Below are 26,126 nucleotides of genomic sequence, written 5' to 3' on the forward strand. Positions count from 1 at the left end.
TAATTTCTTCCTCATTATTTTTTAAAGGGCCAACACTCTCATTTTTAACCTTTATGCTATTTATATAGTTAAAGAACATTTTGGGTTAATTTGACTCTCTCTGGCAATGAGTCTTTCTGTCTCTATTTTTGCGGCTTTTATCTGTTTTTTTACATATTTGACATTTTTCTCTATAGCTTTTTAACCCCTTAAGGGCTCAGCCCATTTGGGCCTTAAAAGTAGCTCCCACCATCCTTTTTTTCTTCTTTTTCTGTCCCTGCCTATTGCCCATCTATCCCTAACCCCCTTCTTGCCTTTATTTTTTTTTACTAGATTAAAAAGGCCATTCTGGTAGTGTGCTCACTCACCAGGCATACTTCCCCAGCAGGCGCGACGTCACTGATGCCTGCTGGGGCCGACAATTCCGCCCTTAGTTCATCTATACAGGGTGCCTCCAGCTGTTTCACCACTACAACTCCCAGCTTGCCCTGGCATCTATTGGCTGTCAGGGCATGCTGGGAGTTGTAGTGGTTAAACAGCTGGAGGCACTCTGTGTTGAAAACAATAAGTTAGGCCATGGCCGCAGCGCTACCCCATTTCCTCCCCCCGCGTTGAAAACCCTGAACCCCCACTTCCCCCCCTGTGTTGAGAACCCCTCTCCCCCCTCTCCCCCAACCCCCGTGTTGAAAACCCCAAACCCCACTATAGATATACCCTAGTACAGAGTTCTGAGGCAGCAGCATGTAAATCCTGGGAGGCGGGGCCGGTGTGTGAGGCCAGGGAGCCAATGCGCTCTCAGCCAGGGAGCATCGGTCTGAATTCAAGCGTGACGTCATGCCAGCCTGCAGCCGGCCACTAGGAGGGAGACCCCTAGTGGCCAGTTTTAAAAATTAAAATAAACTATTTTAATTAAAAAAAAAGTATGGATCTGTATTAGAGATATGTTGTAGAACATAAGTACTATCACTCATTTTACCATAAAATGTATGGCGCAACCCAAAAAATATTATTTGTGAGCGAAATTGGAAGAAAACCGCAATTTTGCTAATTTTGGAAGGTTTCATTTTCATGCTGTACACTTTATGGTAAAATAGACCAGTTTTCATTATTCTGTGGGTCAATACGATTAAAATGATACCCATGATTATATACTCTTCTATTATTATACAGCTTAAAAAAATCACTAACTTTTAAACCAAATGAGTGCATTTAAAATCCCTCTATTTTGCCGAACTATGACTTTTTCATTTTTACGTGTAAGCGGCAGTATCAGGGCTCATTTTTTGTGCTGTGATCTGTACTTTGTTTTGATACCACATTTGCATATGTGAAACTTTTAATACATTTTTTTATCAATTTTATTTGGAATGAAATGTTATTAAAAAAAAAGCAGCAATTTTGGCCTTTTTTAAAATTATTTATGATCATGGCGTACACCGTACGGGAATAAAGCACTCACCGCAGCCAGAGGTTCAGCAACACGATTCAGATTTATTCCAAACTTGGAGCGGTACAAACAATGCAGACAGACACACAGGGAGCATTGATGAAACAGGTGAGGCGGTGGTGTGACGAAGGGGTGGCAACCGGTTTCACGCACTGAGGCGCTTCCTCTGGCCCACGCTGACATCATCATGTCAGGGTGGAGACTTTATGCAGTTGCAACTGGGCGTTACTAAACTGACATCAACTTCAGTGCAACATACAGGTGAGTAAAAAAGAGAAAATACAGTGCAATAAAGACTGACACGTTAAAATCATACTTATAACGGCTTGTTACTTAATGGAGAAAGCCGCCCATTTCATTCTTGTCATTTAGACCTAAAGGTCCGAGTGCATTCGTTCGAATGACCCATCTGGCTTCTCTCTCCATTAGTATCAGATCACGATCTCCTCCATTAGGAGATATTTCCACTTTCTCAATTCCTGCAAATTTTATGGTAGATATATAACTATTGTGAATGTTACGAATGTGTTCTTTAAATCGGGATGCCCCTGTCCCTGTACGAATAGATCGAAAGTGTTCTTTCATTCGTAGCAGAAGTCTTCTTTTGGTTTTTCCTATGTAGTAGTACTGACATGGACATACCAGGCAGTATACTACGAGGGTGGTTTTGACATGTTATTAACTGATTTACTGTAACCATGATCTCCCCCAATCTAAAAGCGTTTTTACTTAAGTTATGACTACAGATATTACACTGGTGACATTTAAAGTTACCCGTTGGAATACTGTCTGTTAACCAATTTTGTTCGGTCTCTTTTGTTATCTTTTTCTTATGTAAATTTTTCAAAGTGGCACCTAATGTTTTCTATTCTGTGGGTCAATATGATTAAAAAGATACCATGATTACATACTTTTCTATTATTGTTGTGCTTGAAAAAAATCGCTAACTTTTTAACCAAATTAGTAAGTTTAAAATCTCTCTATTTTGACGACCTATAACTTTTTGATTTTTCAGTATAAGCGGCAGTATGAGGTCTCATTTTTTGCGCCATGATCAGTACTGGATCATTAACATTATATTTTAATAGTTCGGACATTTTTACGCATGCGGCGATACCAAATATGTTTATTAATTATTTTTTTACACTTTTTGGGGGTAAATGGGGAAAAGGGACAATATACATTTTTATTGGGGAGGGGATTTTTTTTTTTTTTTGTAACTGATCAGTGTTCTTTGCTATCTTCTGCTCTGGTCTGTTTGATCTCAGACCAGAGTGGAAGAAGCCAGGAAGGCAGCGGAGGCAGTTTTGAGGGTTAGCTAATGTAATTGTTTACATTAACCGCAGTAGTGAAACCATATTGTGATCCATAGGTGCAGGTCATCCACTCCAATATAGGTGCACAACTGCACTTGGGGTTGAGCACCTTGTATCACCTTAAGACCACATTAATGTAATTAATTACTGGAAGGGTTAATTTTTTTAATAGAAGTAATTTACAAATCTGTTTAACTTTCTGCAATGCCCCTTTAAGGCCAGTGGAGCAAACATAAGCCACTGGGGACCACCCTAATGGCTCAGACAGCATGAAAGTGATGACAGGTTCCCTTTTAGACTGGGAAACAGTCCCTTTTTAATAATGGCTTCATCTGGCATTACAGCTCAGTTCTTCTCATGTCAATAGGACCAAGCTGTAGTAACACAATGCACAACTGCTATTAAAAGTAGGGAAGTGTGCCTGGAAACAGTTCACAAGAAGTGGCACTCATTTAAGCACCACATCACCTTCAAACAGTTGATTTCTGGTAGAGTAAATTTTGGACTCCTAGAAAACCTTTTGATGAGGTATCCTAAGAATAGTTTAAAATCCTGGATAAATCCTGTAAGCTTCCCGACATGATGCTTATTACTATCACATAATAACTTACACCATTGCATTGTTACTGTTTTTCTCCTTTTACCCCTTATGAAAAGGAAAAGTTGGGGTCTACAAAGCCCCCCATAGTGCCAGAATTGTTCAGGCATGCTGGGAGTTTAGCAACAGCTGGAGGCACCCTGTTTGGGAATCACTGGCGTAGAATACTCCTATGTCCACCCCTATGCAATCCCTAATCTATTCCTCAAATGCGGATGGCGCTCTCTCACTTCGGAGCCCTGTCGTATTTCAAGGAAACAGTTTAGGGCCACATATGGGGTATTTCCGTACTCGGGAGAAATTGCACTACAAATTTTGGCGGGCTTTTTCTCCTTTTACCCCTTATGAAAGGGAAAAGTTGGGGTCTACAAAGCCCCCCATAGTGCCAGAACAATGGACCCCCTCCCCCACATGTGACCCCATTTTGGAAACTACACCCCTCACAGAATTTAATAAGGGGTGCAGTGAGTATTTACACCCCACTGGCATTTGACAGATCTTTGGAACAGTGGGCTGTGCAAATAAAAAATAAAAATTTTCATTTTCAGGGTCCACTGTTCCAAAAATCTGTCAGACACCTGAGGGGCGTAAATGCTCACTGTACCCCTTATTACATTACATGAGGGGTGTAGTTTCCAAAATGGGGTCACATGTGGGAGGGGTCCATTGTTCTGGCACTATGGAGGGCTTTGTAGACTCCAACTTTTCCTTTTCAAAAGTGGTAAAAGGAGAAAAAGCCCCCCAAAATTTGTAGTGCAATTTCACCCGAGTACGCAAATACCCCATATGTGGCCCTAAACTGTTTCCTTGAAATACGACAGGGCTCTGAAGTGAGAGAGAGCTATGTGCATTTGAGGACTAAATTAGGGATTGCATAGGGGTGGACATAGGGGTATTCTACGCCAGTGACTCCCAAACAGGGTGCCTCCAGCTGTTGCTAAACTCCCAGCATGCCTGGACAGTCAGTGGCTGTACGGAAATTCTGGGAGTTGTTGTTTTGCAACAGCTGGAGGCTCCGTTTTGGAAACACTGCCGTACAATACGTTTTTCATTTTTATTGGGGGGGGGGGGGGGGGGGCAGTTTAAGGGGGTGTATATTTAGTGTTTTACCCTTTATTAAGTGTTAGTGTTGTGTAGTGCTTTTAGGGTACGTTCGCACTGGCAGGTTATGGGTAGTTTCCCGCTAGGAGTTTGCGCTGCGGTGAAAAATTTGCCACAGCTCAAACTTGAAGCAGGAGACTTACTGTAAACCTGCCCGTGTGAATGTACCCTGTACATTCACATGGGGAGCAGACCTCCAGCTGTTTCAAAACGACAACTCCCAGCATGTACTGACAGACCATGCATGCTGGAAGTTGTATTTTTGGAACATCTGGAGGCACACTGGTTGGAAAACCTTCACTGAGGTTCTGTTACCTGACTCAGTATTTTCCAACCAGTGTGCTTCCAGCTGTTGCAAAACTTCAACTCCCAGCATGTACTGATCGCCGAAGGGCATGCTGGGAGATGTAGTTATGCAACAGCTGGAGGTACGCAACTACAACTCCCAGCATGCCGAGACAGCTGTTTGCTGTTTGGGCATGCTGGGATTTGCAGTTTTGCAACATCTGGAGGGCTACATTTTAGATACCACTGCACAGTGGTCTCCAAACTGTGGCCTTCCAGATGTTGCAAAACTACAAATCCCAGCATGCCCAGACAGCAAACAGCTGTCTGGGCATACTGGGAGTTGTAGTTTTGCAACATCTCGAGGACTACAATTTAGAGACCACTGTATAGTGGTCTGAGACTGTAGCCCTCCAGATATTGCTAGGCAACTCACCTGCTTCCATAGGATCAAGGGAGCCGCATAGCTGTCCTCTTCTGCCGCCTGCTGCCACCACCAATCTCTGCCCGCTGCCACCACCAATTGGTAAGGGGACTTCGGCACCCGGTCCCTGTCGGTTTCCCATTCTGCCCCTCCTATTGTGGGTGGGCAGAACGGGGAAACCGAAAGTTAACCCCCCGCCCCCGATCTGCTATTGGTCGTCGACTCTTGACGACCAAAAGCAGGGATAGGAGGGGTGGCACCCCTGCCACCTCACTCCTATCCCTTCAGGGGGATCGTGGGTGTCTTGGACTACCGCGATCCCCCTTTTATTCCGGGTCACCGGGTGAATTCACCTGTGATTTGCGCCGATCGCCGACATGGGGGTGTCTGATTACCCCCCTGGGCATTTGCGCGGGGTGCCTGCTGATCGATATGAGCAGTCACCCTGGTCCGGTCCCTGCCCGGTGCGCGGCAGGGACCGAAATTCCCACGGAAGACAATGTACTCTGGACTGATACATTGGAGTCTAATTCTGGGGAATTAAAGTTAGGGAAAAGTATAAAAAATTTAGAACTCCATGGAAGTGTGATACTCCCTGAAGCAATCCTTAATGCAGAGGCCCAGATGATCGGGGCAAGTGTTGCAGGTGGTGTCCTTCCATATACCCCTCTTGCGACACACTCTGCATTTTTTCTGGGATCATCCCTTCCTTCCAATGTGGGGGACCTCATCTGGAAAGGGTTGACCTGGGACGATCCGGGGGCCCACAGTTCCAGAGGTGCTGTGACCTTTAGCGGTCACCAAAGATTAGGGCCTTTAGAACTTCCTCTTGGAACTGCAGGTGAACTGTGTTGCCAACGTACTGGGACAGTACAAAAGATTTGTACATGGCAAGCTGTACCATGTAGACCGCAAATTATATGTACCATATCCGTGTTTTCCGCATGGCATTATATGGCTTGAGGACTTGATCGGAAAGATCATCTCCCCCATATACTGATTGTAGTCCAGAATACATCTTGAGGACCGGTCCCAAGGTACCTAGCACAGGAACAGGGGTGCTGTCGCTCCCATGAATTGTGGTGAGCATAAGGACATCCCTCTTATCTTCATACCTGACCAGCAACAGGTTTTCATTGGTAAGGGCATGGGACTCACCCCGGGGGACAGGAATTTGGAGGGAATAGAAAGGAAGGCCTCTTTGATTCTTCCGGACTGTCCCACAAGCAAATGTGGATCTGGCGGTGAGGGATGTGAAGAGAGAGATACTAGTATAAAAGTTATCCACGTAAAGGTGGTAACCCTTATCTAGCAATGGGTGCAAAAAGCCCAAAAGAGTGGGGGGACATTCTGGGGGTTCAATATGGTAATCTTGTCTCTCATACACCATAAACCTGTAAGTGTACCCTGAAGTACTCTCACAAAGTTTATACATCTTCACGCCATACCGCGCCTGCTTGGTTGGAATGTATTGCCGGAAGCTGAGTCTCCCCTTAAAGCTGATGAGGGACTCATCAATAGTGACCTCCTTTCCAGGGACATAGGCCTCCCAAAATATGGCCCTCAAGTGATTGATGACTGGCCTGATTTTATACAGGCGGTCATATGCGGGATCAGTTCGGGGGAACATGCCGCATTATCAGCATAATGCAAACATTTCCGGATAGCCTCGAACCGGAGACGTGCCATGGCCATATTGTAAAGCAGGGTCTGGTAAAGGACGTCCCCACTCCAATATTGCTTGACACTAGGTTCTTTGACTAGGCTCATATGCAGCACAAGGCCCCAAAATGTCCTCATTTAGGCTGCATCGACTGGAAACCAGCCACCAGCCCTTATCAAAAGTGAACCCGGGTTTGCGACGACGAACTGTTGGGCGTACAGATTCGTCTGCTCAACCATAAGATTCACAAAGTCTATTTCAGTGAACCCGACGATGTCAATCTTGATTCCTGAATCACCAACAAACTCAAGAATCACGGGCTTGTGGTCCGCTCATAGTCCAGACAAGTTCACCAGCACGGGGCACCAGTGAACTTGGCTGGGGGGCTTGACTAGTATGAGCACCAAGGGGACTCATACCAGCATGGGGCACAGGGTCAGGTAGGGCCGGACTGGGGAGGAAAACCAGCCCTGGAAATTACTGCATACCAGCCCCACAGCATTGTGTCATTGTGCCAGCAAACGGTCACTGAGCATAGCCACTTTACGTGGCTATATATATATATATATATATATATATATATATATATATCACTGAATACACCAGTACTTTGCCATATGTGAAAATCTGGTATATTGAGAGCAATATTACCAATTATGCCAGTATACAAGGAGGAAAATTATCACCATACATATTACCATGATACTGTTACTGACCAAATCCTGTACATTGAGAGTAATATTACGAATAATACAAGTATACAAGAAGGAAAATTATCACCATACATTTTACTGTCATACTGTTACTGACCAAATCCTGTATACTGAGACCAATATTACCAGTATACAAGGAGGAATTACATATTACCGTCATACTGTTACTGACCGAATCCTGTGAACTGAGATCGAAATGATCAATATCAGTATACAAGGGACAAGTAATACTGCCACATCATGACCAGTATCACCGCAGAAGGACTAATATCCCCACACTGCTACTGATAAAAAATCCACTAGGCAAAGACCAAAGTTAACTCCATAAAGTGATCATATACAGATAGATACCAACACTACAAATGTACCCCCCTTCCCTCTCCCCTTCTTAGCTAAGTAAATGTTCAGCCTTAATATATTAGGTAGGTAGGCAGGCTTCTTCCTACTTCCACCTCCATTCCACATTAGGCTGCATTCCCACCACGATTGTTACATACAGGACCGGATCCGATTGGGAGATGTGAAAACCAGGCGCTCCCGTATCTCAGCCCCCATCCCAGCCCCCATCTCATTCATTTGAGAATGAACGGATACGGGGCTTATTTTTGCCCCGTATCCGGTTTTCTGACCAGACTTAAAACCTTGGTATTCTACAGTTTTAAGTCCAGTCACAAAACTGGATACGGAGCAAAACTGAGCTGTCTGGAGTCACTATCTGACTCCGGTCAGCTCATTCAAATGAGATGGGGGCTGGGTCCGGCTGGGATACAGGAGCGCCTAGTTTTCACATCTCCCAGCCAGATCCGGTATGTAACGATTGTGGTGTGAATGCAGCCTTAGCTAGCTATATTTCTCCCCCCACCCAGGGCGGAACTGGGGCTAAAAACCAGCCCTGGAAAAATGATCTTACCAGCCCCACAGCATTGTGTCATTGTGGCAGCCGCCGGCTGCAGGGAAGGGACAGGGAAGCTTGACATTTGCTTTGCCAGGCCTCCATTAGAGAGCTATGTTGTGGCTGCGCTCTGAAGTTAACATACAAGACAGAAATGTGGTATTAACGCTATGTAAAATCCACTTGGGAAGACAGTATAAAAAAAAAAAACTCTCTTCTTTGCTCTTGCGCTACCGCCACAATCATGAAACTCAGTTCCCGGTGTCCAGCGCTTCTGGGTTAGGTGACGTTATGCAGCTGCTCATTGAATTATGGGCCAAAGCAATGTCCAGCCTCAGCCGCTGATTGGAAGGCTAGCCATGTGACGTCACCTAGCCCGGAAGTGCCAGATACCAGGAACAGAATTTGAGTAGTAGTGCAGAAGCGAGGAATTTAACTGTATAGGGACTAGGTCTCCAAACTGTGGACTGCTAGCTGTTCCAACAATGGTCTGGGAATGCTGGGAGTTGTAGTTTTGCTGGGAGTTTTAGTTAAGCAACAGCTGGAGGTCCACAGTTTGGAGACCATTGGCATAGGGAGAGATGCATCAACCGCCCTACTGGTACCAGCCCCAGGGACTAATTACCAGAGTTTCAGCGGGATTTGCAAACTAAGATTACTCTAAATGAACAAGCATATCAGTGTTTTTCCTAGTGTCCTGGGATCGTGATGCCTGCATCAGTTTTATGCTGCCCACTGTTTAGGCAGCATAAAACTGATAAAACATTCCCCTTAACTGTAGATTAATGTAAAAAAATATTTATTATTTTTCATTAACTAACAGCTTAAATTGCAAAAAAAAGAAAACCAAAGTGCCCTCTCTTACAAAGTAGTAACAGCAGGTCTTCTCTCCTTAGAGGCCACCCCCACCCCACATAACAGCCCCCTACATCACAGGTCCCCCCTCTCCAGCCCCCCACATCACAGGTCCCCCCTCTCCAGCCCTCCACATCACAGGTCCCCCCTCTCCAGCCCCCCAAATCACAGGTCCCCCACCCCACACACACTACATAACAGGACTCTCACCCCTTTCCCTTACATAGTAATAGTCCTGCTCCGTCCTGCTCACCAGATCACACAAAATGGTGATCAGAACGGAGCAACATGCTCCTTCACCCACCTCCCCCTCACCATACTGTCACTACAACCAGCCAATCACAGCTATCCTGGGGGGTGGCAACACTGCCACCTCCCAGTACAGTACGGAGGGTGATTGGTGGTGTATATTACACCACTGGTAACCCTCCTTATCCGGATCATCAGGGTCACATGTGTCTCGGTCTCAGGACCCCCTCGGCAATGTGCCGGGATGCCTGCTGAATGAAATTCCCACGGACGTACCTGTATGCCCCAGGTCCTTAATGACTCAGGATGCAGGGCGTACACGCATGCCCTGCATCCTGAAGATGTTAAGCAGTGGTAAGGTTATGCTGGGAGTTGTAGTTTCACTCATCATAACTGTAGAACTTAAAAGTGACTACAGCTCTGATAGGACATAATGAGGAGAATACACAATAATATCAGTGACTATAGATGACATCTTCTCTATAGTCTTTCCTTATCTAATTCAGATGGAACATACCACCATGAATTGTTCTGGCTAAATCTTCTCTCTGCAGAATGATACCCAGATGGCTCCTCACTATTCTGATCCTCTATATAAAAACAACTATTATTATAAACCTGCCAGACACTGTATCCTCTATACACTGCACTATACACTACACATCTGCCACATACTGTGCCCTCTAGATGTAATACTGTCACACTCCCTACCCTCTAAATATAATACTACTATACACTGCACTCTTTCAATATAAACCTTCCACCCAACGTAACTTCTTAATATAAATCTGCCACATCCTGTACCCTTTGAATATAAATATGCCACATACTGTACCCTCTAAATATAATACTGTCACACACCGTACCCACTGAACATAATACTACCACACACTGTACCCACTGAATATAATACTACCAAACACTGTACCAACTGAATATAATACTACCACACACTGTACCCACTGAATATAATACTATGACATCCTGTACCCTCTAAATATTATACTGCCAAACACTGTACATTCTGAATAATACTACTACACACTGTACATTCTGAATATAATACCAACACACACTGTGCTCTCTGAATATAAACCTGCCACACACCATACCCTCTAAATACAATACTACCACACACTGTGCTCTCTGAATATAATACTACCAATCGTTGTACCCTCTGGATATACTACCACACACTGTGCCCTCTGAATATAACCTTGCTATAGAGTGCACCCTCTGATTACAATACCACAACAGCAGTAGCACCCTTCATCATACGTTAGCTGATCACTATGGGAAGGGGGATTGGTGGTGCTGCTGGTGGATGATGGGGGTGCTACTGCTGGGGGGGTGTTGCTTGTGGATGTGCTACTGCCCCCCCCCCCCAGCAGGGTGCAGTAGCACCATCATCATCCATCAGCAGGATCATGATCCTGGCAGTAGCCACCCCATCATCCACCAGTAGGATCTGCTGATGGGGGTGCTACTGCTGGGGGGGGGGTTGCTGGCGGATCATAAAGGTGCTACTGCAAGGGGGGAGGAAGCATTAGGTAGGCAGCAGTTCCCCCACATTAGGTAACAGTTTCCCCACATTAGGTAGAAGTTTCCTCACATTAGGTAGCAGGTTCCCCACATTAGGTAGCAGGTTCCCCACATTAGGAATCAGTTTCCCCACATTAGGTAGTATAGTTTCCCCACATTAAGTAGTATAGTTTCCCCACATTAGGTAACAATGTAGTCCCCCCCCCACTTTGACACACACATACACACACAGACAAACAGACACACAAACACAGACACACACACTCACCTAGTCTGCGCAGCGCTTCTTCTCTCCGGCAGTGGCCTGAAGAGTGACGTCATTGACGTCACTCTGCGCGGGTCTGCAGAGCGTTTTACCGGACAGGTGGAGGGTGCTATTGGACGGGAGCGGGCACACCTGAAGACGTGTGGGGGGTTGTAGTAGCGTGGACTCAGCCGGGTGCAGCTGAAGGCCAGGGGGGGCGGGCGTTGAGCGGCATGGTGTCACCCCATCAGGCTGGTGTCACCCGGTGCTGCCTACACCCTGGTCGCTATACCACAGTACCCAATAACAACCAATCAGGTTCCAGCTTCTTTTTTCAAAACAAAGAGGGGCACTCTAACTGGTTGTTATGTACAATCGCTATGCTTTTCCTATGCACAGCTTTTAATAACGCTCCCCCATAAATCTCCACTACTGTGCTTTGTGAGAAAAAAAAATGGAAATGCGCCCACTTAAACGAAGAGTTTACAAAGATTTTTCTTGTATCGTTTTTGTGTGTTTTTCTCTAAAAGCAGAGAAAATTAGTTGTACCCAGTAAATATTGTAAGAAACGCCAACATGATATATGCACATTTAGTCGTATAAGTTTAGGGGATTTACAATTAACTGAACAGCATGCCATTGTGTGCAGTCAGGAGAAATGGTGATTTCAGTTAGTTGTCTGCCTAGTAATGCACATTAAATGAGCCATTATTTCCCATATTTATTTTGTTTCATTTCTGTTTGGTTTCTGTGTACAATAATACATTTCACTTTCCAGCCAAATACTTTTAATATATTTATAAATTTTATATATCTATATGAAAAAAAGAATAAACGTATATACATAACTGTAAAACATTTTAATGAATATATTATGAGAGAAAAAAAAAACGAATTATTTATTCCAGAATGATAGCTGTAAAAATATTTTTATTTTATTTATTTTTAGGTTTAGGTTGGCGAAAGCCTTTTAGAAGAAATAGTTGTGGATATCTGTCTAATTAAAAATTTTTAATTACATAGCACTATCTGCAAATATGTAATACCCTGTGCAAAGAAAAGAATGTAAAGAGGACCAGGATCACCGGGATAACATTATCTGTTTTAATTGAAAAATTATTAGCCCCCAGAAAAATTATTATCAAAATATAACTAATTAAAAACGTAGACAAAAAAATGTTTTAAATGCTTTATTGGAGGCACAAAATATGTAAATGACCTGGCTTGTTGCAGGAACTGGGTCCGAAATACCTGTCGAGCTTCTATGGTCTATTGTCTCCCATTAAAGTAAATGGGAACAGTGTTTTGCAAAGTAACACCATGTTGTTTTTGATTTTTTAAAAATCTGTACAGCTTTCATCTAAAAAAGCATGAAGGTTGTGAACGTACCATAAGAATATGTTCACACTGAGAAAATTCAGCAAGAACTTTCCTCGCTGAATTTTCTCAGTGGATTTGCGCCATTATAAAATGGTCCAGCATCAAAGCCTATGTCAGTGGGAATTTGTCATGGACATAAGTGCCGTCCCATGTCTCTGGAAGATTCCAATTCTTTGTTGACAGTTCTGTTGCAGAACTTCCGACAGGTGAACTGTGTAGGGAAACTCCCATTGATATTATAAAGTTGCATAGTTACATAGTTAGGACGTATAAATAAAAGACACATGTCTATTAAGTGCAAACAAGGAAGCGAAGGGAAGGGGTATGGGTGGATAAAGGGGATGATTTATTGTTGCATATGCATTAATGTTATTTTGTTCTTGAAATTTTCTCCTTTTTTATTATAATTTTTTGCCATTAAACATATATATATATATATATATATATATATATATATATATATACCGTATTTTTCACCCTATAGGACGCAACGGCGTATAAGACGCACCCAATTTATAGGTGCAAAATCTAAAAAAATAAAGATTTTGAACCCAATAGTGGTCTTCAACCTGCGGACCTCCAGATGTTGCAAAACTACAACTCCCAGCATGCCCGGACAGCCGTTGGCTGTCCGGGCATGCTGGGAGTTGTAGTTTTGCAACATCTGGAGGTCCGCAGATTGAAGACCACTGCATAGGAGTTAATACTCACGTGTCCCCGCCGCTCCGAACCCGTCACCGCTGCCCTGGATGTCGCTCCATCGCTGTCGCCGTGTCCCCGTCGCTCCGGAACGTCTCTGCTGCCGGCCGGGTATCCTCGCTCTCCGACGCCGCCATCACGTCGTTACGCACGCCGACGCACATACGCAACAACGTGATGACGAGGAAGGAGAGCGCCGGCCATACAGGGGATCCCTGAACGGAGAAGACACCGAGGAGGCAGGTAAGGTCCCCCCCGGTGTCCTGTAAGCACTAACCCGGCTATTCAGTCGGGCTGTTAGGGACCGCCGGGTTAGTGTCACTTTCCCTTCAGACGCGGTGGTCAGCTTTGATCGCCGCATCTGAAGGGTTAATACTGGGCATCACCGCGATCGGTGATGTCCTGTTTTAGCGGCGGGTCCCCGCCGTTGATGGCCGCAGGGACCGCCGCGATAGGGGTGTATTCGCCGTATAAGATGCACCGACTTTTCCCCCCCAGTTTTGGGGAAGAAAAAGTACATCTTATACGGCGAAAAATACGGTATACATGTATATATATATATATATATACATACATATATATATATATATATATATATATATATATATATGTTGATTATGTTGTAGTTAGATTATTTCTTGCCATAACAAATAAGGAGATTTATCAAACTTTGTGCAAAGGATCATTAGAACAGTTCCACAGTTTCTTTGTACAAGGTTTGATAAATCTCCCCCCATAATGTTATTCTGGTGATGCGTCTCTTTATTGCAATGAGGTGCATCTATTAAAAGTGTCATATGGATGTGGGTTTTCTATCACTAAAGGTAAACTGATATAGCAAGTACACAATGCTAAAGCTATAGAACAACTAGAAGCACTGCAAAGATTATGCAAACGGATGGGGGGGAGCAACTTAACATATAATTTTATATGCCATTTAGGGTTTGTAGAAGTAAAGCGAAAAGATCTATTGGCATTATAATGGCTGCCATTAATGATGGCTATACATCACTTGTAAGTGGGTAGATAACTCTGAAAACAGCACAAGCAAATACTAGAGCTAAGATTAAATACATAAGACTCCACAAAGGGAATCAATATTATTTAATTTTAAAGTGTAATTCTGGATTTGGTCATTTATGGAAATGAGATAGCCCCAGTTGCAGTCCATAGAATTCAATCAGTTGCAAAGACATGAATCTTTTATGAGATTTTTATGCAACTGTTGAACAAGAAAATAGGAAATAGAAAAAAAGTGACTCATGTAGCCAAATAACCTGTCAGGATTGTTATGCAAATCAATTGATGGATGACTTTATTCCAGGGGGGCATATGTGTGAGGGGTGCAAAGGTATCAGTCCTACCCCACACCTGGTGCCTAAGGTTATCTGATGGTGCTTCTGCCACGAAATAAATGTAAATATATGTAAGTGGCACAAATAATAGAAACCTATGTGTTGGATTTCACATTGGGGGCCAGAAGCTGCACATTACACCTCTACCTACCAAATGGAGTATTTCTGGCACTATTAACAGCTTAATGGGTACTTCCTCTTTTATACAGGTACAGTACAGCATCACCATAAACATTAATATATTTGCTTTGCGGTATAGGGAAAGCTTTCCTATTTTTCCTCTTGAGTACTCAGTTTGGCATAACTTCAGGGGTCAATCCCTGAGTGATGACCATAAGATATATGGTATATGGATGGTTTAATACCAGAGTCAAATTTTAGTCAGAAAATATTCTAATATGTACCTATTACCTAAATGTAGTAGCAGATACAGAGCACATTTACTTTATCCATGGTGTCAGGTTTGTTTAATCCAGTTTTTGCATTTTCTGAAGAATTTAGCCAAAATCATAGATACATAGTACGGAGGTGAAGAAAGAAAACCCTTCTGATGTCAGAGGCTGCTTATCTAAATGAAAATGTATTATAAGTAAGGAATAATGTTCAAATTAGACATGTGCAATTCGTTTAGAAAAGAATGCACGAAAAAAAAATTACAAAATCCCGAAAAAGCATATGAATACGAATATACAGTTAACGAATGCATTCGTTAACTAACGCATAACGAATATGCATGTTAACGAACAACGAATGCATTCGTTATCAGTATACCGAATGTCGGGGCCATGCATCAACTGCTATCCGGCAGCGCATAATGCTTAAGCTGCTGCCGGAGAGCAGTTGAAGCAGCCCGGGCAGGTTCATTCACCTTTCCGCGCTGCTCCGGTGGGTCCTGGGCTGGTCCGGGGCCTTCATACGGGTCTCCCTCTGACGTTGTCATGATGCCGTCGCGCACGCCGTCCCGTCATCCAATAGGAACGGCGTGCGACAGCGACGTGATGACATCGCTACGGAGGCCCAGTAAGGCATTGTGGCAGACAACTGAGGACCGGAGAAGACCAGGAGAGCCCAGCAGAGTACCGAAGAGGACTAGGAGAGCCCAGCGGAGGCCCGGGGACACCATCGGGAGCAGCGGGGACAGGTGAGTAGGACTTTACTTTTTTACATTGCACGAATCCCTCAACATACGAATTACCATCGTATGTTGAGGGATCACTAGACATGTGCAGAACCAAAAATCAGAATTAATGAATGCATTTGTTGTTTTTAATGAATGCATCCATTTTTTTAAACGAATGCATCCGAAAATGAAAAAAAAAAATTCGGATGCATCCGAAAACCGAATATGACGAATGCACAGCACTCCGAATATCCACAGAACCGAAAATAAAAAAAAAACGAAAACAAACAAAACGAAAATAACACATGTCTAGTTCAAATCCAAAGTGGAATGTATATTTGTAGTATAATAAAATAATAAAAGGGAAAGGAAAGTGGAGATGGAGTTAAGCACGTGCTTTTTGCAGGAATGAAAGAGAGAGACTGTGCATATGCCTGCTGAGGATTATTTACACTGTTCCTGAAAGGTAAATCAAGGCCTTCCTCTCATCTTACACCACCCTTAAAATTCTGGGAAGCTGATTCTTGTGTAAATGCATTACCAGTGTACCTACTGCTGTATATCCACAGCACTGTAGTGTAATCTCAGCCCCCCACCCATCTTTAGCTCCTTAGAAGAATTAGTGGTGGTGGTAGCATCGGGGGGGGGGGGGGGAGGGGGAGTGAAAAACAGAAAGGGGACCACGAAGACCAACATGAAAGACAAACCACAAAACCGGCAAGGAAGGGGAAAGAAGAAAAGGAAGAACAAGTAAAATAGGAGCAGAGGAGATCAAGGAGGCTGTCCATCAGAGAAGCAGTGCCATGGTTCCCAGACAGAGAGGAACAAAGGGATAGAGTTGTTTAAGGAATCCGTGAGAGATTCCAGAGAACGAATCTCTTGTATATGAGCCACTAAATCAACCTCAGAGGGAGGGACCTCTTCCAGCACTTAGCAATAAGGGTCTCAGCAGCCAGAGCAATATGCATGAAAAGCTTAAAGGGCTTCTTAGACAGGGCCCAATGGGACAAATGCAAAAGATAAATAAGGGGGTCCAAGTAGACAGAAACACCCAAGACAGTGGACAGGACCAGAAAATATGGAAAACCGATCCCAGTCCTACCCCACAGCGCCAGTACTGTGGAGGATAGCAGGATTCAGTCTATTCAGCAGTTCCGGTGTATGGTATCACCCCATAAGCATTTTATTCTGGGTTTCCTTGTAAGCAGTGCAGATAGAAGCCATGGATGCCTGCTCCCAAATGACATGCCACTGAGGTAATAATAGCATTTAAAACATCCTCCCAGTGACCCATATAACGGTGCAATGGAGATCACCATCAGGGGGATGAAGAAGAAGAGAATAGATATCAGAAAGAAGTCCCCTCATCTGAGGTCCACCTTTGCATAATCTTTCAAAGCTGGTAGGCTGTGAAACAACCACAGAACTCAGCATAGAGGACACAAAATGCCGGAGTTACAGGTATTGGTACCATTCAGAAGGGGGGAGATCCCTACGAGAAACCGTCTGTTCAAAAGTCAAGAGAGAGCGAGACAGGGGGAGCCCCATTCCCACACCATACTAGAGGACAAGCCAGAAGGAAAGTCAGGATGGTAGAGGAAGAACCGCATAGGGGAAGGGGAAGAAAACAACTTAAACTTCCTAGGACAGTATCCCCACACTTAACTAGGGAAAGACATGGGACCTAACAAAGGAGATAGAGAAATAGCAGGCGGCTGGACACACCAAAGAAGAGTATTGGGATTTATTGGGGCCAAACACAGCTTCTCCAGCTCCATCCAGCGACAATACGCATGGTATGTAGACCACGCAGCTAGATGGCGCAAGTGGGCAGCCCAATAGTGTTTAGTCACGTCTGGGACCGCTAAACCCCCAATCGATCTACTAACCATCATAACCGACATTGGGAGATGGTGCCACTTCCCAAAAAGGAAGGAAGAGCCGACAACGGCACACGGACAGGCAAGGTCTCGAAAAAATTGAGCAATTTAGAGAGAATCGTCATTTTAACTACCGCAATATGGCCAGAAAACTAAATATATTGCGACCCCCCATTTCTCCATGAGAGCCCTGAGTTCACGAAAAAAAGGGAAGTAAATTTGTGGAATAGACAGAGGAATAGCGGGGAGTAATGTTGACACCCAGGTACTTAATAGCAAAAGACGACCATTTAAAAGAATAATTAGCACGTAAGAGAGCAGACAGGGGCAGAGAAAGGTTAAGAGGGAGTGCTTCAGTTTTAGAGAGATTGGCCTTGTAGCCAGAGATTGACCTTGTCCCCCACTTTTGTGGAAATCTCTGTTTCATAAATGTACTAATAAACATAATGGGGGACATTTATCAATGTTTGCTTATGTATTCCTTTTTTTAGTTTTTTTTATTACAATTTTTTGCTTATGTGCGACTTATTTATCAACTGGTTTCAGCCTGTTGATAAATTTATTTCACATAAGCAATTTTTTTTTATTTTTTTTGCTTTGGTAGTGGCTTTTTCTGCTCCATGTCTGAGCTGGAGTAAATTTAGTAAGTTTTTTCATGCCATGCGACTTTTTTGCGACTTTTGCACTTGATAAATCTCTGACCACTGCAATTCAAAAATCACTTTTTGCTTTGGTAAGTAAGATTTTTATTTTTTTGCTTAGGACACTGCACAATTAAAAAGTCGCAGAAAAAAGAGAGTAGTCACACTTGCAACTTTTTTGCGACAATTTTTTTTTTAAGCAAAAAAAATCTACTAAAAGCTTTGATAAATGTCCCCCAATATTTTCTGCTACTTTTGAGTAAATGACTCCAATTTTTCTCAGAGACTAAGCCATAGGCGTGAAGAACCCTCTAAAGGTTAGGAAGAGAAAGCAAAGGTCAAGAAAGGGTAAGCAAGACATCATCAGCAAATAGGCAAATCTTAAATTCCCAATCATAAAGGATGATGCCAGTAATGTCCTGACCCTCCCGGATCATGGCAGCAAGAGGCTCAATACATGACACAATAATCAAGGGGGATCATGGACAGCCCTGACGAGTACCGTTACAGAAGGGGAAAGTTGGAGAAGAAGCATGAAGAAGTTTAAAGGCAGTAGGAGAGGAGTAAAGACCCTGCAGCGCAGTAAGAAAGTTACCAGTGATTCCAAACTTCTGGAGAGTGGCAAACTTCTGGAGAGTGGCCATGATATCCTCGTGAAGCTAGAAATCGTGCACACAACAAATAACGTCCCTGGGAGTGCCAGTGGTGGATTTAGGGCAGAGGACCCTATGAGCTCTGTCCAGCTTGATTTTGTGGGAAGGGGGTTCACCCAGTATAAGGTTGAAAATAGCCTCTAGGGTCACATGGAGGTCCTCCTACTGAGTCGCTTCAGGCAACTACTGTACCCAGATGTTATTACGCCTCCCCCAATTGCCCAAGTCCTCAACATGAAAATGAAGATCACTGAAAAATTCAATTCAAAGGACAAATGTAGATTGGAGCTGAGCAACATAGGCTCTGGTGGAATAATGGGCGTCTTTCAGACCCTCAACTATGTCGGAAACATGCTGTAAGTCTTGGCTTCGGGACGAAATCTCCGCCTGGCAGGTAACCTTAACTTCAGCAATAAGTGAACGGAAGTCCTCTTTAGTAGGAATCTGGGAAAGGAGCTGACTCCAATCAGGAGGGTCAGGATAGGGTGCAGGTACTCCCGAACTAGCCAAACCTGCCAGTGAAAGCGCATCCCAAGACAGTTTATCAACTATCAGCAAAGGAGGCACCGAGGGCCCAGGGGAGACTGAGGGGCCCCCCTGGGTGGAGATGCGTGGAGCCCCAGAATTCAGCTTATGCTCAGTCATAATCCTCTGGGATTTAGGTGAGGCAGGCAAAATTGGTCTGGCGGAGAGGGGTTCAGGCAGCGAGCAGGAGGGAGAGGAAGAAGACCCCCGCACTAGTAAGGCTCAAGATGGTGGCCCACTGCTCATGAGGGGGGAGGAGGTCAGGTTCCCCTGTGAGAAGGACTGCAGGCTGGCGCCCAAAGGGTTAATCTCCCTGGCAGGCAGTCTAGGGAGCCACTCACCGCATTATGTAGGCGGGCAGGAGAGCAGTCCTGTGCTCCGACAGGAGCGTCATCTGCAACAGGGATCTCATAGATCTCATAGGGCTCAGCTGGTGCAGACAAGAGGCGGCCGGTCCGCACAGAGAGACGGCCGAGCAGCTGAGGCAGGTGTCTGCAGCTGTGACGTCGGCAATAGCACAGGCAAGTCAGCAGCCCGGCTGGAAGCAGGACCCAGAGAGCGTGACCGCAGACCTTGCGCAGGGCCTGTAATTGCGGGTGGGCAGCCAGAAGCAGAGGCCGAAGGCGGCCTTAAGAAGAGAACAATTCCCCCAGGAGGGGCATGAGACTGCCGGGGGGTAGAAGGAGGCTTTTTACGGCACTGGGAGGTTCTTCCCATCTAAGCGTTAAAGGGGTTATCCAGCGTAAGGTGATTTTAGTACGTACCTGGCAGACAGTAATGGACATGCTTAGGAAGGGTCTGTGCTTGTCTTGGGCTAAATGGCTATGCTGTGAGATTACCAGAACACTGTGGCTAGCTTTCTGTGAACTTGTATTTCCTGTTTTCAGTTTTCTTGTTTGCCTACAAATCCCATGATTCCATTTTCCTCCCTCCCACACATCAGCCACCCCACTCATTGAAACATAAATGAGCTGCAGACCTGTGGTTTTCAATCAGGGTGCCTCCAGCTGTTGCATTATATGCAGATTGCTCTCTGCACCCATTGAAGCAGAAAGGCTCCCTGTCATCAGCTGACTAGTGAGTCAGGTCTCGACCGCATTGCAAGCTGGGAAAAATCCTAGACAGCAGTAATTTTGTATGCTGTTAAAAATTAATATTGGGATGAAAATCACATAAGAATTGTGAGAAAACCGTCACACACAGGTAAAGACACTATATTATGAACTACACTAACTTTACAGCCCCTGTAAGGGTCACTGGCAGGTAGAGGCTATATTGCGGCCATGGCAGTGGGAGCAGACCTAGTGTGCGCCCATCTTCATTGGTGCCACACCCCTTAATTGGTGTTCTATTTGTACTGTTAAAATACTGCAATCCTCAATAGTAATGAATATTGCCAGTATAAACAGAGACAAATGCATAGAAACTTCTCATGATATTGCATTTTATTATGGCTGGTTCTTGCAGAAGGACACTCCAAAGTTTGTCAATTTTTGAACAGTCTTTTGACAGAGCAGTGACAAATGTGATAGTCAGTGTCCTATATAACTGTTTCTCCAGAAGTGCATCGAATTCTGATGAACAAGCCGAACGTATTACACTTTCTATTCTTTCCATTATCCACTTAGCTGAAACGTGAACAACTGATACTTATAAAATACAAGATTATGTGACAATGAGAACCCACTGCATAGGAGTTTTCAGCAGCATTAATCCCCAAGCAATTTCTTCATTATTGTTCTCCTCCCAGAGAACCAACACAAAACAGGAGTTCAATCACAGGAAGGCTGTATTGTGTATTTCTGGCTTTAATAAGAAATATGCAGTTGTCAACCTTTTATGGAAGTTGAGGGGTATCATAGCAGAAAGCTTCATGCTCTTCTGTCTCTCTCCTTGATAGAAGCTGATAACTTGGCTAATATGGTATAGGATGTCTTTTCCCTACAGGAGAACTTGGAAAAACATGCTAAATGGCCACAAAAAGTCAGATTAAGTTTAGTGTTGACGTGTTTGGTTATACATTTTACGTCAAAATTATGATTTTTTTCATACCTTGGATGGGTTGTTGTTGGGTTGGAGTCTACAACAAGAAAGGATTTGGCTATAGATAAGTGTTTCTCATGTGTGGTCCTCAGGTACCCCCAATGCCTGATGCCTGATGCACTGACCATAATTGTATCACCTGTGAAAGACTAAGGAAATCCAGAAAACATGACCTGTTGGGGGTGCTTGAGGACCGCGCTTGAGAAACACTGTTATAGATGATAATCTAAATTCTACCACTTAATCTGTTGCATTAACCCCATAAATGTACGTCCTGGTGCGCTGGTACGTAACATACCAGGACATACATTTACATCCAGTACATGAAACAAGCATAGGAGCTGCGTACGCTTCATGTACGGCAGGTCACCGCTACTAGCAGCAGCCAGTGACCCACTGGTAATGGCGGACATTAGCAATTGCGCTGATGTCCTCCATTAACCCCTCAGATGCCGTAATTAATCTTGATCACACGGCACCTACAACAATGCAACTATAAATTTCGACGCAAAAATTGCCCTCATACAGCCTCGTATAAGTTTATAGGGGGTTAGAATAGGGCTATTTTAAACATATTTATTTTTTATAAAAAGGTTTGAGTTTTTTGTTAAACAGTACAATAATAATAAAAAAAGCATGTAAACATGGGTATCATTTTAAGTGTACTGTGTACACACAGAATAAATGAAACATGTCATCTGTATCATAAAATGTACGGCGTGAAAAGGAAACCCTCCAAAATTAGCAAAATAGCAGTTTTCTTTTCAATTTTCCCACACAAATAATATCTTTGGGGTTTTGCTATACATTTTATGGTAAAGTAAGTGACATAATTTCAAATTACAGTTGGTCGCACAAAACACAAGCCCTTGTATGGGTCTGTGGATGGAAATATAAAAGAGTTATGGCTCTTAGAAGGGAAGGAGGAAAAAAAAAAAACGAAAATGCAAAAATAAAATGGCTGTGTATTTAAGACCAAAATGGGCTATGTCCTTAAGGGGTTAAATGGTGTCCAAATAAAATGTGTTTTACCCTTTATATGAGAAGCCTGAGGTGTCATATGTTATCCTTAGATACTATAATCAAAACCAATGGGATAACTTGACCCCACAGAGAACATGCGTCTTCTCACTGTCTGAACCTCAGAGTTTATCCTCCCCATTTTTTTGTTACTTATGGAAAGTTGTACAATTGATATTTTAGATGAAAGGTTCTGGGAAACAATAACATAAATGGCAAGGTTTCCTTGAGTGTTTCCCTAATGCAGACCAATGTAGACTGACAACAAGCCCAGATTTACTAAAATGTCTATTCTATCCCCTATCATTCCAGTTTCATTGGGGGACATTTCCTAATCTAGTCTATTCTGGGTATGCTTATAGACCAGCATATGTGGTAGTCTCCTGTCTATTGTTCTCCTAATTTATCAAAGGTCTCACAGCCCTTGATAAATTCTGTGCTCAGACTTCAGGGTCTACAGCTTAAACTGCATTTAGACCTGCTCCAACATGGTCTGACATTTCAGCGTATTTTGGGCAGATGCGACTTATCGCACAAAAGTCGCACTTGATAAATTCCGCACCAATGCATTTTCCAATGCATTTCTGTCTAAAATAGACTTGAATGCATCATGTTCTAAAAATCCTCTACAGCAAAAGTCGCAGAAAAGTCGCACATATTTAGACTGCGACTTTCTGTGCGACAAATTTAGACAGGAAAAACCAGTCTAAATCCTTTGATAAATCTCCCCCATTGTATTTAAAAAAATTTCCTTTAAGATATTTGAATTTTTTTGTTTGGAAAAAGTTACAGTATTTAAAGGGGTATTCCAGGCCAAAACTTTTTTTTTATATATCAACTGGCTCCGGAAAGTTAAACAGATTTGTAAATTACTTCTATTAAACAATCTTAATCCTTCCAATAGTTATTAGCTTCTGAAGTTGAGTTGCTGTTTTCTGTCTAACTGCTTTCTGATGACTCACCTCCCAGGAGCTGTGCAGCTCCTATGGGGATATTTTCCCATCATGCACAGCTCCCGGGACGTGACATCATCACTGAGCAGTTGGACAGAAAACTTCAGAAGCTAATAACTACTGGAAGGATTAAGATTTTTTTAATAGAAGTAATTTACAAATCTGGAATGCCTGGAATACCCCTTTAATGCTATGTTTTTAAGGTATTTATAAATTTGTATATGCAATTTATATGTGGAATATGATAAAAATGTGTTTAAATAAATACAATTTAAAGCAGTGTTTTCGAGTATTTAATCACAAGTGGGAATGAGCGAATCGAATATGATGAATCCGAATTCATTACAAATTTCATGAAAAATTTGATTTGCAATTAATGCGAATATCGCCGCGATTCTATTGCGCCAATCACTTCATTAAACTCCATTTAGTGCGATTCAGGCTCCAATGCATCTAAAATGGTGGATCCACATGTGAGGACAGAGGCAAGGAATCCTGGAAAGGTGGGAACAAGGGCAGGCGGGATGACCCTGAATGACATGGAGGATGCAGCCAATCAGCAGTAGGTAACCCCTGTGATGTCACAGCCCTATATAATCGGCAGCCATATTCCGGCATGTCACTTCATCCTTTCAATGCAGAGAGATAGGAGAGACAGTGCTTTGTGTGCTACACAGAAAAGCTTTTTCCAGCAGCGTTTCACCTCCTAGTCACATCAGCGTTCGGGTGGATAGAGAGCTGTGCGTTTTTCACAGAAAATAATGTTTACTGCAGCCATAAACCTCCGAGTCACTTTCTACAGCATTGTATTAGAGAGAGGGGCAGAGAGCTATGTGTTGCCTCATAAATTTGAACAAGCTGGCTCAGCTGGAGAAACCTTAGTAGAAGGAGGGAGGAATATGTTTTTAGTACAACTCTGTATCTTTGTTCCACAACAAATGGTCTGCTGGTTATACTAGTCTGAAAGAGTGTAATTTTGAGATTAGTACACAGTGACTGTGTGCTGCAGCACTGCTGTGTACTGCTGGTATTGTGCACTAATATGTTTTTTAAGCTTACTGTAGAGCATTTTTCTACCCTCATAAGTGCATACCTACATCTAAGTAGTGTACTATTTTGTACCTGTTAATCTGTCAAGGGCCTAGATATTGTGAAAGTCCAGGCAAAAGTAATCACAGCTTTTGTGTGCTCCAGCACTGTTGTGTACTGCTGGTGTTGTCCAAAAATAAAAAAATGTAAGCATACTGTAGCGCATTTTTCTGCCTTCATAAGTGCAGACCACATACCTACACCTAAGTAGAGTAATATTTTGTTCCTGTTAAACTCTCAAGGGCCTAGATACTGTGAAAGGAAGGCCCGGGAAAATTAATCACTGGCTGGTGTTTTACTAAAATAAGTTTTTTTAATGCGTATTGTGGCTCATTGTTCTGCCCTTATAAGTGCATACCACATTCGTACATCTAAGTAGTGTACTATTTTGTAGCTGTTAATCTGTTAAGGGCCTAGATACTGTATAGTCCAGGCAAAAGTATTCACTGGCTGGTGTTGTACTCCATTAAAGCCTACTGAACGCATTTTTTCTGCCCTAATATGTGCATACCACATACCTGCATCTAAGTAGTGTACTGTTTTGTACCTGTTAAACCCTCAAGGGCCTAGGTACTGTGAAAGATCTGGGAAAAGTAATCACCGGCTGGTGATTTACTAAAATACATTTTTTAAGAGTACTGTAGCTGTTACACTATGCGCTCCGACCTCACACGCTGGCCATGAGCGCATGGTCCCCTTACCTTCTGCTGCTGAAGGGGCTGGGACTCGCATCGCGGGACGCGCCCACATGCGAGCCCCAGTCCGTCACTCTCCGGGTGTTTCTCCTGCCTCTGCCTCCACCTCTCTGCTCCGGCACGCGTGTCCCCGTTCCTTAGGGCGTGCACGCACGGATCTTTAAGATTTAAAGGGCCAGTACACTCATTAGTGTAACCACCTGTGGCTTGTTTATAAATTCCTCCACCCTCCTCAGTTCTCTTCCGGATCTTTGTTGCCTTGCGCCCTAGAGAAAGCGTTCCATTGTATTGCCTTGCCGTGTACCAGATCTCCTGCTCTTGTGACTTGACCTTGCTCCTATGCCGCCTGCCCTGACCTACTGCTATCCAGACTTTGAGTTGCCTCATCCCTCCTGCGCCTCACATATCCTCAGCCACCTGTGTGGTTGAGCCGTGCCAGGGGTAGCGACCTGGGTGTCACCTGCAGCTGCAAGCCCATCCTGCTTTACGGTGGGCTCTGGTGAAGACCAGCGGCACCTTAGACCCCGCTCCCTGGTACGGTCCGAGTCATCTGCCACACAGGTCCAGCGGATCCACATACACCGGAGTTCCTGTCTTCAGAAACATGAGTATTACCGTAGCGCATTTTTCTGCCCTCATAAGTGCATACCACATACCTACATCTAAGGCTGGGTCCACACTACGTTTTGTCCCATACGGGAGCGCATACGGCAGGGGGGAGCTAAAACCTCGCGCTCCCGTATGTGACCGTATGCGCTCCCGTAT

The sequence above is a fragment of the Hyla sarda genome, chromosome 9 (genome assembly GCF_029499605.1).
Source record: "Hyla sarda isolate aHylSar1 chromosome 9, aHylSar1.hap1, whole genome shotgun sequence".
Lineage (NCBI taxonomy): Eukaryota > Metazoa > Chordata > Amphibia > Anura > Hylidae > Hyla > Hyla sarda.